Below are 11,621 nucleotides of genomic sequence, written 5' to 3'. Positions count from 1 at the left end.
TAACATGAGATGAGCTGTAGGTCATGGAATAGTGAAGACACAGGGAGATCTGAAGCGACTACAGGTGATCAAAAGGACGGTGACACTTCTCTGTGCAGGCTGGGGGTAGTTTACGCAGACAGGGAGTATTTTATGGAATGTTGCTATTTACAGAGACTGAGAGATTTGTATAGAATTGAGGCACTAACAGAGGTACTGAAGGCTGCAGTGAATGTTATCAGATGATGAGGTTCTGGAGGTTACATCAGTGGGACGGCTGGAGAGTGTGGCAGAGCTTACAGACACAGGAACAGCAATAAGGACTGGAGACACTTCACAGATAGAGAGCATTGCACAAACTGGAGGAGGTTCCTGCGGTAGGGAGGGTTGTAGGGGAGGGTGATGTTTATACAGACGGGGGAGTAAGAACTGGAGAAAGTGATGGAGATCAATAGATGAATGTAAATACTGGAGGACAGGGTGGGTTATATATATCACAAAGTGTTACAGATACAGGGAGATTTTTGGGACAGAAAAACGGAATGCAAAGGGAGAGTTACCAAGTCAGATAAAGAGAAAGTGTTTGAGGTGCTGGAGGGAGAGGAGGAGCAAACAGAGATGTGGATTGTTGCTGTAGCTGGAGAAGTACCCTGAGTCCAGAGAGACTTCCAGGGCCTGGAGCAGGTTATTGAGACAATGGCCTCCACAGTCTGTGAGGACTGGACTACGCCTGACAGTTGGGGAGTGTTATAAATACTGGAGCAGTTACACGGTAGGCCTGATAAATGGGGTGTGTTATAGCTGCCGGAGCAGTTACAGAGCAGGTCTGACATATAGGGAGTGATATAGCTGCTGGAGTACTTACAGAGTAGGCTTGCTAGATGGGGAGTAATATCACTGGTGCAGTTACAACGTTGGGGAGACAGGGAGTGATATCGCTATTGAAGCGGTTACAGAGTAGCCTTGGCAGATAGGGAGTGATAGAGCTGCTGGAGCAGTTGCAGAGTGAGCCTGACAGATGGCTAGTAATATAGCAGCCAGAGCAGTTACATAGTAGACCTGACAGATGGCGAGTGAGACAGCGGCTGGAGCAGTTACATAGTAAACCTGACAGAGGGCGAGTGACATAGCTGCTGGAGAAGATACAGAGTAGGGTTGACAGATGGGGAGTGATAAAGCTGCAGGAGCAGCTACAGAGTAGTCCTGAGAGATGGGGAATGATATAACTACTGGAGCAGTTACAGAGTTGGCCTGACAGATGGGGAGTGATATAGCTGCTGGAGCAGGTGACAGATGTAAGGAGGGCTCTGGAGGCTGGTGTACATTGCAGAGACATGGAGGACTGATGAATGTCAGAAGTTCATACGGACAGGGAGGTCTGTAGGTGCATGAGAAGGTAACAGAGACAGTGAAGGTTTCAGTGTTTGAAGTGGATTCAGTGTGCGGGCTAATGGCACAGAGGCAGGCGACGCCATATTGATTGGAGGAATACACAAACGGAGGGATGCTATAGGATATGATGTTCCAGAGATAGGGAGTGGTCCAGCGGCTAACGGAAGTTACAAAGATAGGTGTGGTTATCGGGCTGCAGGACAAATCAGATTTGGAGGGTTGGAGAGGCTCAAAGAGATTGGACAGTTGGGGAGTATTCCACAGTGTGAGAAAATTCCAGTGATTGATGATAGTGTAGTTTAGGCGAAAGTGAGGATTGCAGATGCTGGAGATCAGAGCTGAAAATGTGCTGCTTGAAAAGCGCAGCCGGTCAGGCAGCATCCAAGGAACAGGAGAATCGACGTTTCGGGCATGAGCCCTTCTTAAGGAATAGTGTCGTTTACACAGTTAGTGGGGATAGTGGGGACTGACAGTGATACAGAGCCAGAGAGTGCTACACAGAAATTAGGAAATCAGAATCAAGAGTGTGTTGCTGCCTGACACACTGTGTGCTTTTCCAGCATCTGAGGATCAGGAACATTTTGGGCCGGAGCCCTTCATCAGGAATGAGTAGTAGGGAAAGGATGGTGCACAGAGGTATGGAGGAACTGGAAGAAGTTACTGCGATAGTGAGGTTTGTGGTGATGGTTTGTGCGATTGGATGAAGTTAGTAATATAGAGGGGTGTAGACACTGGATGGTTCTTCAGTCTGAAGGAGGTTACAGAAAGTGAGAGCTGTAGGGACTGGGCTTGGATACAGCCACAAAGAGGATGTTTCATGTACATGGATGTATCTTTAGTGACCACATGTGGTTACAGATATAGGAAGGCTGGTAGTGACGGCAGGGGGTATAGTGACAAGAGAAGGTCACAGCGATAGAGGAGATTGCAAACATTGGGAGGGTTATTCTGGCTTCAGGACACTGTACACAGGGAGGGCTGCCGGGATAGGAGCAGGTTACACAGTCAGGAAGGGCTGGAGGGACTGGAGGAGTTTATAGAGATAGGGAGGTCTGTAAGGATGATGGATGAATTAGAGGTCCTGTGGTGGTGTAGGGTGGGAGGCAGGAATGGTATAGTGATTGAAGGTTACAGTGACATCATGTGCTCTAGGAGCTGGAGGAGGGTACACAAATGGTCGAGGTTGGAGGATGTTACAGAGACAGGGTAGGCTGGAGGTATTGTGCAAGATAACAGAAAGACAGATTATTGTAATGATGGGAGGAGGAGATTCCTGAGATTTGGCATGTCATCCAGTCTGGAGCATTTAACAGTCACCGGGAGATAGTCAGCATTGAAGTTGGTTTTAAATTTGCAGAGGGATTGTAGGGAGGGGAGGAGGTTACACAGCTTGGGACTGTTCTCAGAGTTCGAAGCATTCAAGGCACTAGCTCAGATGAGTTTTACTGAAGGGTCTGTTTCCTTGTCATATGACTCTATGGTGTGACAATAGAAAATGTTGGAATGTAAAGGAGAACATAAAGATCCCAGGCTTCAATAGCACCTTCTCGTGGTCGGCCTGCTTTCCCCTCCATTGTCCTGATGCTCACTATGACAGCATAGGGCTGGATTGATAACTGTGACACTCCTGATGCTGTCTCAGACAGGCTCAGTGCAGCGGAGCTGAAAGTAATCCTCTCACAAAGGGTGGGGATTGAGCCTGGGAGCTTCATGCTCTGTGTTCACCCTTCAGCACTGTATCTACGTCATGTCTTGAGGGCTGATGTTTTGAGCTATTTAAATGCTCTCTGCTCTGTTCCCTGTGAATGATCTTATCGCACTGCAGGATTTATTGAGGACTCCAGATCACCCTTACCTTTGTCTCTCTGGCCGACCAACCATCTTCAATGTGGTGATTGATGAGACACCCAGCAGTTGGGAAGTCTATTGAGTCAGGAACTTCCTGAGTACCCAGAGAAGACAGAGAAATAAAGAGAATGGGAAATTAGACCGATGCAGTCAGGGTTACACAGGGAGAATGGTACCCAGTGCCACAGAGATCTGGAAAACCCCAGTATCCATCCCTGGCCTGTGCTGCTGCGTCTCTCTGGAATGGGGAATTCTGTTGGCTCAGGATCTGGAGTAGCTGCAAGAGTGAGAGACACTGACAGAGGCAGCAATTAGACCCACACAGTGAGGGATACCACATGGAGAGATACTGAGTGATATCACCAGAGTGCAAGAATGATTTCAGGATCAAGCAATGGGCACGATGAAAGGTTTTTGGTTCATATTGAAGTAGGATCAGTACTCAGTGACGGTTGAGCTACGAGTGGGAGAGGTGATGGCCTCGTGCTATTCTCACTAGACTGTTCATCCAGAATTTAATGCCAGTGTCAGCTATAACCATCTAACTGCTTAATATCCTTTAAAGAAGGACGTCAGCTGTTATCGACAGCAGGTCTGACCGACATGTTACTCCAGACGCAGAGCAAGGAGGTTGACTCTCAACTGCCCCCTGAAATGATCCAGCAAGCCACCCAGCTCAAGGGCAGCTCGGAGTGGGAAATACACGCTGGCCAGCCATAGAGAGTAACATCCCCCATGTGAATTAAAAAAAACAACGCTGCTGGGAGCAATGTCCTGGCTAATCATGTCGGTAGGTTTATGGACAGGGCTTTAAACTGAGATGAAGGATGCAGGGACAGGGTTCAGGTGGAAGGAACTTTCCAAATCCAAATAGAAAAGGGGTGAAGCATCGCAACAGCATGGAATGTAGCTGAAGCCAACCAGAAAGGAACAGGATCGGGCAGAGTTTAACTAAAACTGTACATCAGTGAATTAGGCTGTGACAGGAAATTCTGGGAAAAAGTCAATAACAATGTTCTTTCTTTGGAATGGACAAATTATCTTCAATAAGGTGGATGGACTTGTGACACACAGATAAATAAGATTTGGTCACCAAAATATTTGGAGAAACAAAAGGTGGAACCTAAATATTCAATTCCACACATCCTTGAGGGGTCTCAGGCAGAATGGGAGTGCAGGATGGGTAACCCTGACAGTAATGGGTAACAAAGGGATTACAGAGAAAGCATTTGGTCTTAGATTATGCAGCTAAATCGGCCTGAATGCAAATTCCAGGCAACACGTGTCAAAAACACAAGCAGGAGAATGTTTTTTTAGGATGCCTAGCAGCATTTCATTGCTCAACACTGTTACAAGTTCGAATGAATTCCTGTGTAATGCAAAGGCACTGTGATAATTTTGGGAAACTTCAATCTTTGGAATGTTTTTGTCAGTGTTTCTTTGAATAACATATTGTGCAAACGGCCAGGGAGGTGACGATCTCAGATCGACCGTTTGGTGATGATGCTGAGTGAAGGAGTATTATTACAATGAGATATACTCTGGGAAATTGTAGTGTAGTGGAAGTCAGCAAGATAATGGATTTTTAAAGTGACCATAAAGCACACCCTACAACCACAACCAAAACCATTTATGTGTGTTTGAGAGGGGAACTGACCAAGGTAAACAGGGGAAACAGTGAAATGTATGGCTGTAAATGGACAGTGGAAAACATTTACAGTCATAGAGATGTACAGCACAGAAACAGAGCCTTCGGTCCAATTCATCCACGCCACCCACATATCCTAACATAATCTCGTCTTATTTGCCAGCACTTGGCCCAAATCTCTCTCAATTCTTCCTCTTCGCACACCCATCCAGATGCCTTCCAAATGCAGTAATTGCACCAACCTCCACCACTTCCTCTAGCAGTTCATTCCATACACACATCACCCTCTGCCTGTAAAGGTTGTCCCTTAGGTTCTTTTCATATTTTTCCCTTCTCACCATGAACAGGTTGCCCGGTTCTGGACTCCACTATCTCAGGGAAAAGACCGTGGCTGTTAAACCTATCCATACCTCTCTTATAAACCTCCATATGGTCTCCCCTCAGGCTCAAATATCTCCAAACATTTTAGCCTCTCCTGTAGCTCAAATCCTCCAATCCTGGCAACATCCCTGTAAATCTTTTCTGAAACCTTTCAATTTACACAACATCCTTCCGATCAGGAGGAGACAGGAACTGCATGCAATATTCCACAAGTGGCTCATCCAATGTCCAGTACAGCCAGAACATGACCTCCCAACTCCTCTACTTAATGCTCTGAGCAGTAAACGCAACCATACCAAACACCTTCTTCATTATCCTATCGACCTGCGAATCCACTTACAAGGAGCTATGAACCTGCATTCCAAAGTTTCTTTGTTGAGCAAAACTCACCAGGAACATACCATTAAGTACATAAATCCTGCTGAGATTTGCTTTCCCAAAATGCCGCACCTCACATTTATCTAAATTAAACTCCATCTGCCACACCTCAGCCCATTGGCCCATTTGATCCGAATCCCGTTGTAATCTGAGGTAACATTCTTTGCTATCCACAACACCTCCAAATTTGATGTCATCTGCAAACTTACACTTTCCACCTCCTATATTCACATCCAGATCATTTATATAAATGACAAAAATAGTGGATCCAGCACCGATCCTTGTGGCACTCCACTAGTCACAGGCCTCCAGTCTGAAAAACAACCATCCACCACCACCCTCTGTTTTCTACATTTGAGCCAGTTCTGTATCCAAATGGATGGTTTTCCCTGTATTCCATGAAATTTAACCTTGCTCACCAATCTCCCATGTGGAAACTTTTCAAGCACCTTATTGAACTTATATCGCTCACATCGATAGCTCTGACCTCATCAATCCTTTTTGTTACTTCTTCAAACACCGCAATCAATTTCTTGGGACATGATTTCCCACCCACAAAGCAATGCTGACTATCCCAAATTAGAAACTCCCTTTTCAAATACATGCAAATTCTGGCCCTCATGATTCCCTCCTTCAACGTGCCCTCCACTGACATCAGGCAAACCGGTCTGTAGTTCTTTGGCTTTTCCTTACCATCTTGCTTCAACAGTGGCACCACGTTAGCCAACCTCCAGTTTTCTGACACCTAATCTGTGACTATCAATTATACTAATATTTCAGCACGGGGCACAGCAATCACTTCTCTGGCCTCTGACGGAGGCCTAGGGTACACCTGATCAGGTCCTGGTAAGGCCCTAGGGAGTGTTGCTGAACCAAGAACCTTGGAATGCAGATTCATAGCTCCTTGAAAGTGGAGCCACAGGTAGATAGGATAGTGAAGAATGCGTTTGGTATGCTTTCCTTTATTGGTCAGAGTACTGAGTGCAGGAGATGGGAGGTCATGTTGCGGCTGGACTGGACATTGGTTAGGGAACTTTTGGAATATTGCATTTAATTCTGGTCTCCTTCCTCTCAGAAAGATGTTGCGAAACTTGAAAGAGTTCAGAAAAGATTTACAAGGATGTTGCCAGGGTTGGAGGTTTTGAGCTATAGGGAGAGACTGGAAAGGCTGGGGCTGTTTTCTCTGGAGAGTCGGAGGCTGAGGGGTGGCCTTATATAGGTTTACAAAATTGTGAGGGTCATGGACAGGTTAGACAAATTATTTTCCCTGGGGTGGGGGAATCAAGAACGAGAGAGCATAGGTTTAGGGTGAGAGGGGAAAGATATAAAAAAGACCTAAGGGGCAACGTTTTCACACAGAGCGTGGTACGTGTATGGAATGAACTGCCAGAGGAAGTAGTGGAGGTTGGTACAAGTGCAACATTTAAGAGGCATTTGGATGCATATATGGATAGGAAGGGTTTGGATGAATATGGGCCAGGTGCTGGCAGGTGGGACTAGATTCGGTTGGGATATCTGGTCGGCATAGACGGGTTGGACTAAATGATCTTTTTCCATGCTGTACATCTCTATGATTCTAAGATTGATAAGGTCCTGCGGATTTATTCACCCTTCTGCGTTTCAAGACATCCAGCACCTCGTCCTCTGTAATATGGACATTTTGCAAGTTGACACCATCTAGCTCTCTGCCCATAGAACATAGAACATTATAGCGCAGTACAGGCCCATCGGCCCTGTCATACTAATCTGAAGCCCATCCCACCTGCACTATTCCATGTACGTCCATATGCCTGTCCAATGACGACTTAAATGCACATAAACTTGGTGAAACTACAATTTTTGCAGGCAATGCATTCCATACCCTTACTACTCTGAGTAAAGAAACTACCTCTGACATCTGTCTTTTACCTATCTCTCCTCACTTTAAAGTTGTGTCCCCTTGTGTTTGCCGTTCCCATACTTGGAACAAGGCTTTCCCTGTCCACCCTATCTAACCTGATTATCTGGTATGTCTCTATTGAGTCACCTCTCAACCTTCTTCTGTCTAATGAGAACAGTGTCAAGGCCCTCAGACTTTCCTCGTAAGACATTCCTTCTATTCCAGGCAACATCCTATTAAATCTCCTCTGCACACTTTCCAAAGCTTCCACATCTTTCTTATAGTGCGGTGACCAGAACTGTACAAAAAACTCCAAGTGTGGCCATACCAGAGCTTTGTACAGCTGTAGCATAACCTCCTGGTTCCAGAACTTAATCCCACTAAAGGCCAAAACACTGTATGCCTTCTTAACAACCCTGTCAATCTGGGTGGCAACTTTCAGAGATCTGTGTACATGGACACCGAGATCTTTCTGCTCAGCTGCACGACCAAGAATCTTACCATTAGTTCAGTACTTTGAATTCCGATTACTCCGTCCAAAGTGTATCACCTCACACTTGTCCACATTAAACTCCATTTGCCAACTCTCAGCCCAGATCTGCATCCTATCTATGTCTCTCTGCAACCTACTACATCCTTCATCACTATCCACAACTCCACCGACCTTATTGTCATCAGCAAACTTACTAACCCTCCCTTCTAAACCCTCATCCAGGTCATTTATAAAAATGATGAAGAGCAGTGGACCCAACACCGAACCTTGCGGTACGCCGCTAGTAACTGGACACCAAGATGAACATGCCCCATCAACGACAACCCTCTGTTTCCTTTCAGCTAACCAATAACTGCTATGTGTCCCACAATCCCATGCCTCCACATTTTGTATAATAGTCGACTGGGGGAAACTTATCGAACGCCTTGCTGAAATCCATTTCCACCACATCAACTGTTTCACTCTCATCTACCTGTTTGGTCACTTTGTCAAAAAAAGTCAATAAGATTCGTTAGGCACGACCTACCCTTCACTGTCCCTGATCAGATTATTCTTCTCTAGATGGTTATAAATCCTATCTCTTATAACCTCTGCCAACACTTTACCAACAACTGAAGTGAGGCTCACTGGTCTGTAATTCCCAGGGTTGTCTCTACTACCCTTTTTGAACAAGGGAACCACATTTGCTATGCTCCAGTCCTCAGGCACTATTCCTGTAGACTATGATGATTTGAAGATCAATGCCAAATTCTCGGCAATCTCTTCCATTGCTTCCCAGATGATCCTAGGATAGATCCCATCCGGCTCAGGGAACTTGTCTATTTTCACACTCTGCAGTATTTCTAATACCTCTTCCTGTGAACCTCAATCTCTTCAAGTCTAGATACAAGTATCTCTGTATCTTCCTCGCCAACATTTTAATTTTCTGTAGTGAACAATGTCAAAAAATATATATTTAGTGTTTCCCCTAGCTCCTCTGACTCCACACACAACTTTCCACTATTATCCTTGATTGGCCCTAATTTAACTCTCGTCATTCTTTTATTCCTGACATACCTGTGGAAAGCCTTAGGGTTAACCCTGATCCTATCCACCAACAACTTCTCATATCTCCTCCTGGCTCATCTGAGCTCTCTTTTTAGGTCTTTCCTGATTTCCTTGGAACCCTCAAGAGCCCTGAGTTTTCACATTTTGTCCTAATATAAGCCTTCTTTTTAGTCTTGACCAGGGATTCCACTTCCTTAGTAAACCACGGCTCACACATTCTATATCTTCCTCCCTGCCTGACAGGTACATACTTATCTAGGACACACAGGAGCTTTTCCTTGAATAAGCTACACATTTTTAATGTGCTCATCCCCTGCAGTTTCCTTCCCCATTCTACGCTTCCGAAATCTTTCGTAATTGCATCGTAATTTCCCTTCCCCCAGCGGTAACTCATTCTTGGTGGAGTACACCTATCCTTTCCATCACAAAAGTAAACCTGACAGAATTGTGATCGCTATCTCCATTGTGCTCATCTACTTCCAAATCAAACACCTGACCAGGATCGTTACCCAGTACTAAATCTAAAGTGGCTTTGCTCCTTGTAGGCCTGTCTACATACTGTGTCAGGAAGCCCTCCTGCACACACTGGACAAAAACTGACACATCTATCGGACTCGTACTATCGTGATCCCAGTCAATATTTGGATAGATGTAGTCCCCCATGACAAATACACTGCCTCTCTTACTCCTATCGAGAATCATCTTTGCTATCCTTACCTCTAAAGCTCTGGGAATATTCGGAGGCCGATAGAAAACTCCCAGCATGGTGACTTTTCCTTTCCTGTGTCTACCCTCAGCCCACACTACCTCAATTAACGAGTCCACAAACATCCTTTCTACAACTGCAATATTGTCCCTGATCAACAATGCCACATCTTCCCCGTCTTTTACCATCTTCTTTGTTCTTACTGAAAGATCTGAATCCCGGAACCTGCAACAGCCATTCCTGTCCCTGCTCTATACATTTCTTTGTAATGGCCACAACATCGAAGTCCCTGGAACCAACCCATGCTAACAGTTCACCCACTTTATTTCGGATGCTCCTCACGTTGAAGTACATACACTTCAATCCAAGTTTTCACTTGCCAGTGTCAGATACTTGATTTTGGAACTCCCGACTCTCATCCTCTTCTGTACCTATCCTACAATTTTGGTTCCCATCCCCCTGCTGCATGAGTTTAAATCCACCTTAATAGCTTTAGCGAATCCCCCCCAACACACCCCCCCGCCCCAGATGTTGGTACCCCTCTGGTTTAGATGATGACCATTCTGCTTGTATAGGCCCCATCCCAGAAATAGCTCCAATTATCCAAAAACCCGAAACCGTGCCTCCTGCACCATCCCTGTAGCCACATTATATGTCCAGAAGAACAGTGAGCGATCGTTGAAGGTACGTTTCGACAGATGAAATTTGTCAACGTGACAAGCTGCAGCTGAGCTGGTGGCGTTGCAACTGAAATTGCATGCGTCCGGACACTGTGCTTAATTTTAGATATCAGAGCAAATGATTAACTCGAGTATGCGCGTTCGGAAAAGTAAATGTTTTTTTTGTTGAAAAGCTTTGCAACGAAAGGAAATCCTTCAGAATATCGTGCTATCGATAAGAAGCAGAAAATGCAAAGCAGCCGTGGTTGTGAGCACCGGCAATATAGGCATTTGCTTTCGCCAGGCCGCTGGCGTTCGTCGGTTAGCTCAGTTGGTTAGAGCGTGGTGCTGATAATGCCAAGGTCGTGGGTTCAATCCCCACACTGACGGCATACAGCGCTTGTGTGGTTGTTGTGTTTCCAAACAACTTGCTCCACGAAGCCGGAAGCGCCATCGATTCAATCAAATATTGGATAGGGTTAGATGCACGACTTTATCGTTTCACCTGCACTATCATAGAGCCATTAGATATGGACAGCACTGAAAACGCAGTCTTCGGTCGCACTCGTCCATTCCGAACAGATATCCTCAACTGATCCAGCCGCGATTGCATGCACTTGACCCATTTCTCTCTCAACCCTTCCTATTCAAGTACACGTCCAGATTCCTTAACAGTATTGGAATTATACCATCCATCACCAGCTCGTCTGGTAACTTATTCCAGAAACGCACCACCCTCTGCGTGCAGCCGTTGCCCCTCACTGCCTTTCGAATTCTCACCCTCCCACACCAGATTTATACCCTCTAGTTCTGAACTGCCCCACCTGAGCGAAAGGAACTTGTCTATTTACCCGATTCATTCCCCTCATGATTGAAAAAACCTCCGTAAGATCAGCTCCCAGCCTCTGACGCGCCAGGCGAAATAGTGAGCGAGTGTTCGGCCTGTAAACGTTTGCACATTTTCCATTTTCAAATGTAGTGTGTAGCATGCTGTCTGAAGCAACAATTTTAGCAGCTGACCTGTCGCAGACAAACTCTGCAGGAAGGCCTGATAACTTGCTAAATATGTTGTCAAACGAAGATTGCATAAGCAACATGAGTCATTGAGCAAAACGTGCAATTGACTTCTGAGCTGTTGCTGAAACCAAAGCAACTGCGTCGTTCGGGAGCAGAAAGAACCCCACTGATAGATTACAATTCCAATGCATTTG

The 11,621-nt window shown here is 45.6% G+C and overlaps 1 non-coding gene across 1 annotated transcript; it reads left to right on the top strand.

Moving 5' to 3' along the window:
• Window positions 1-10,726: 10,726 nt before the first annotated feature.
• trnai-gau (transfer RNA isoleucine (anticodon GAU)) lies at window positions 10,727-10,800 on the top strand. Its single transcript has one exon. It is a non-coding gene; the product is annotated as a tRNA-Ile (tRNA).
• Window positions 10,801-11,621: the final 821 nt, after the last annotated feature.

The sequence above is a fragment of the Chiloscyllium punctatum genome, chromosome 13 (genome assembly GCF_047496795.1).
Source record: "Chiloscyllium punctatum isolate Juve2018m chromosome 13, sChiPun1.3, whole genome shotgun sequence".
NCBI lineage: Eukaryota > Metazoa > Chordata > Chondrichthyes > Orectolobiformes > Hemiscylliidae > Chiloscyllium > Chiloscyllium punctatum.
Note: the sequence above shows the minus strand (reverse complement) of the source record. Positions and strands in the feature narration are given on the sequence as shown.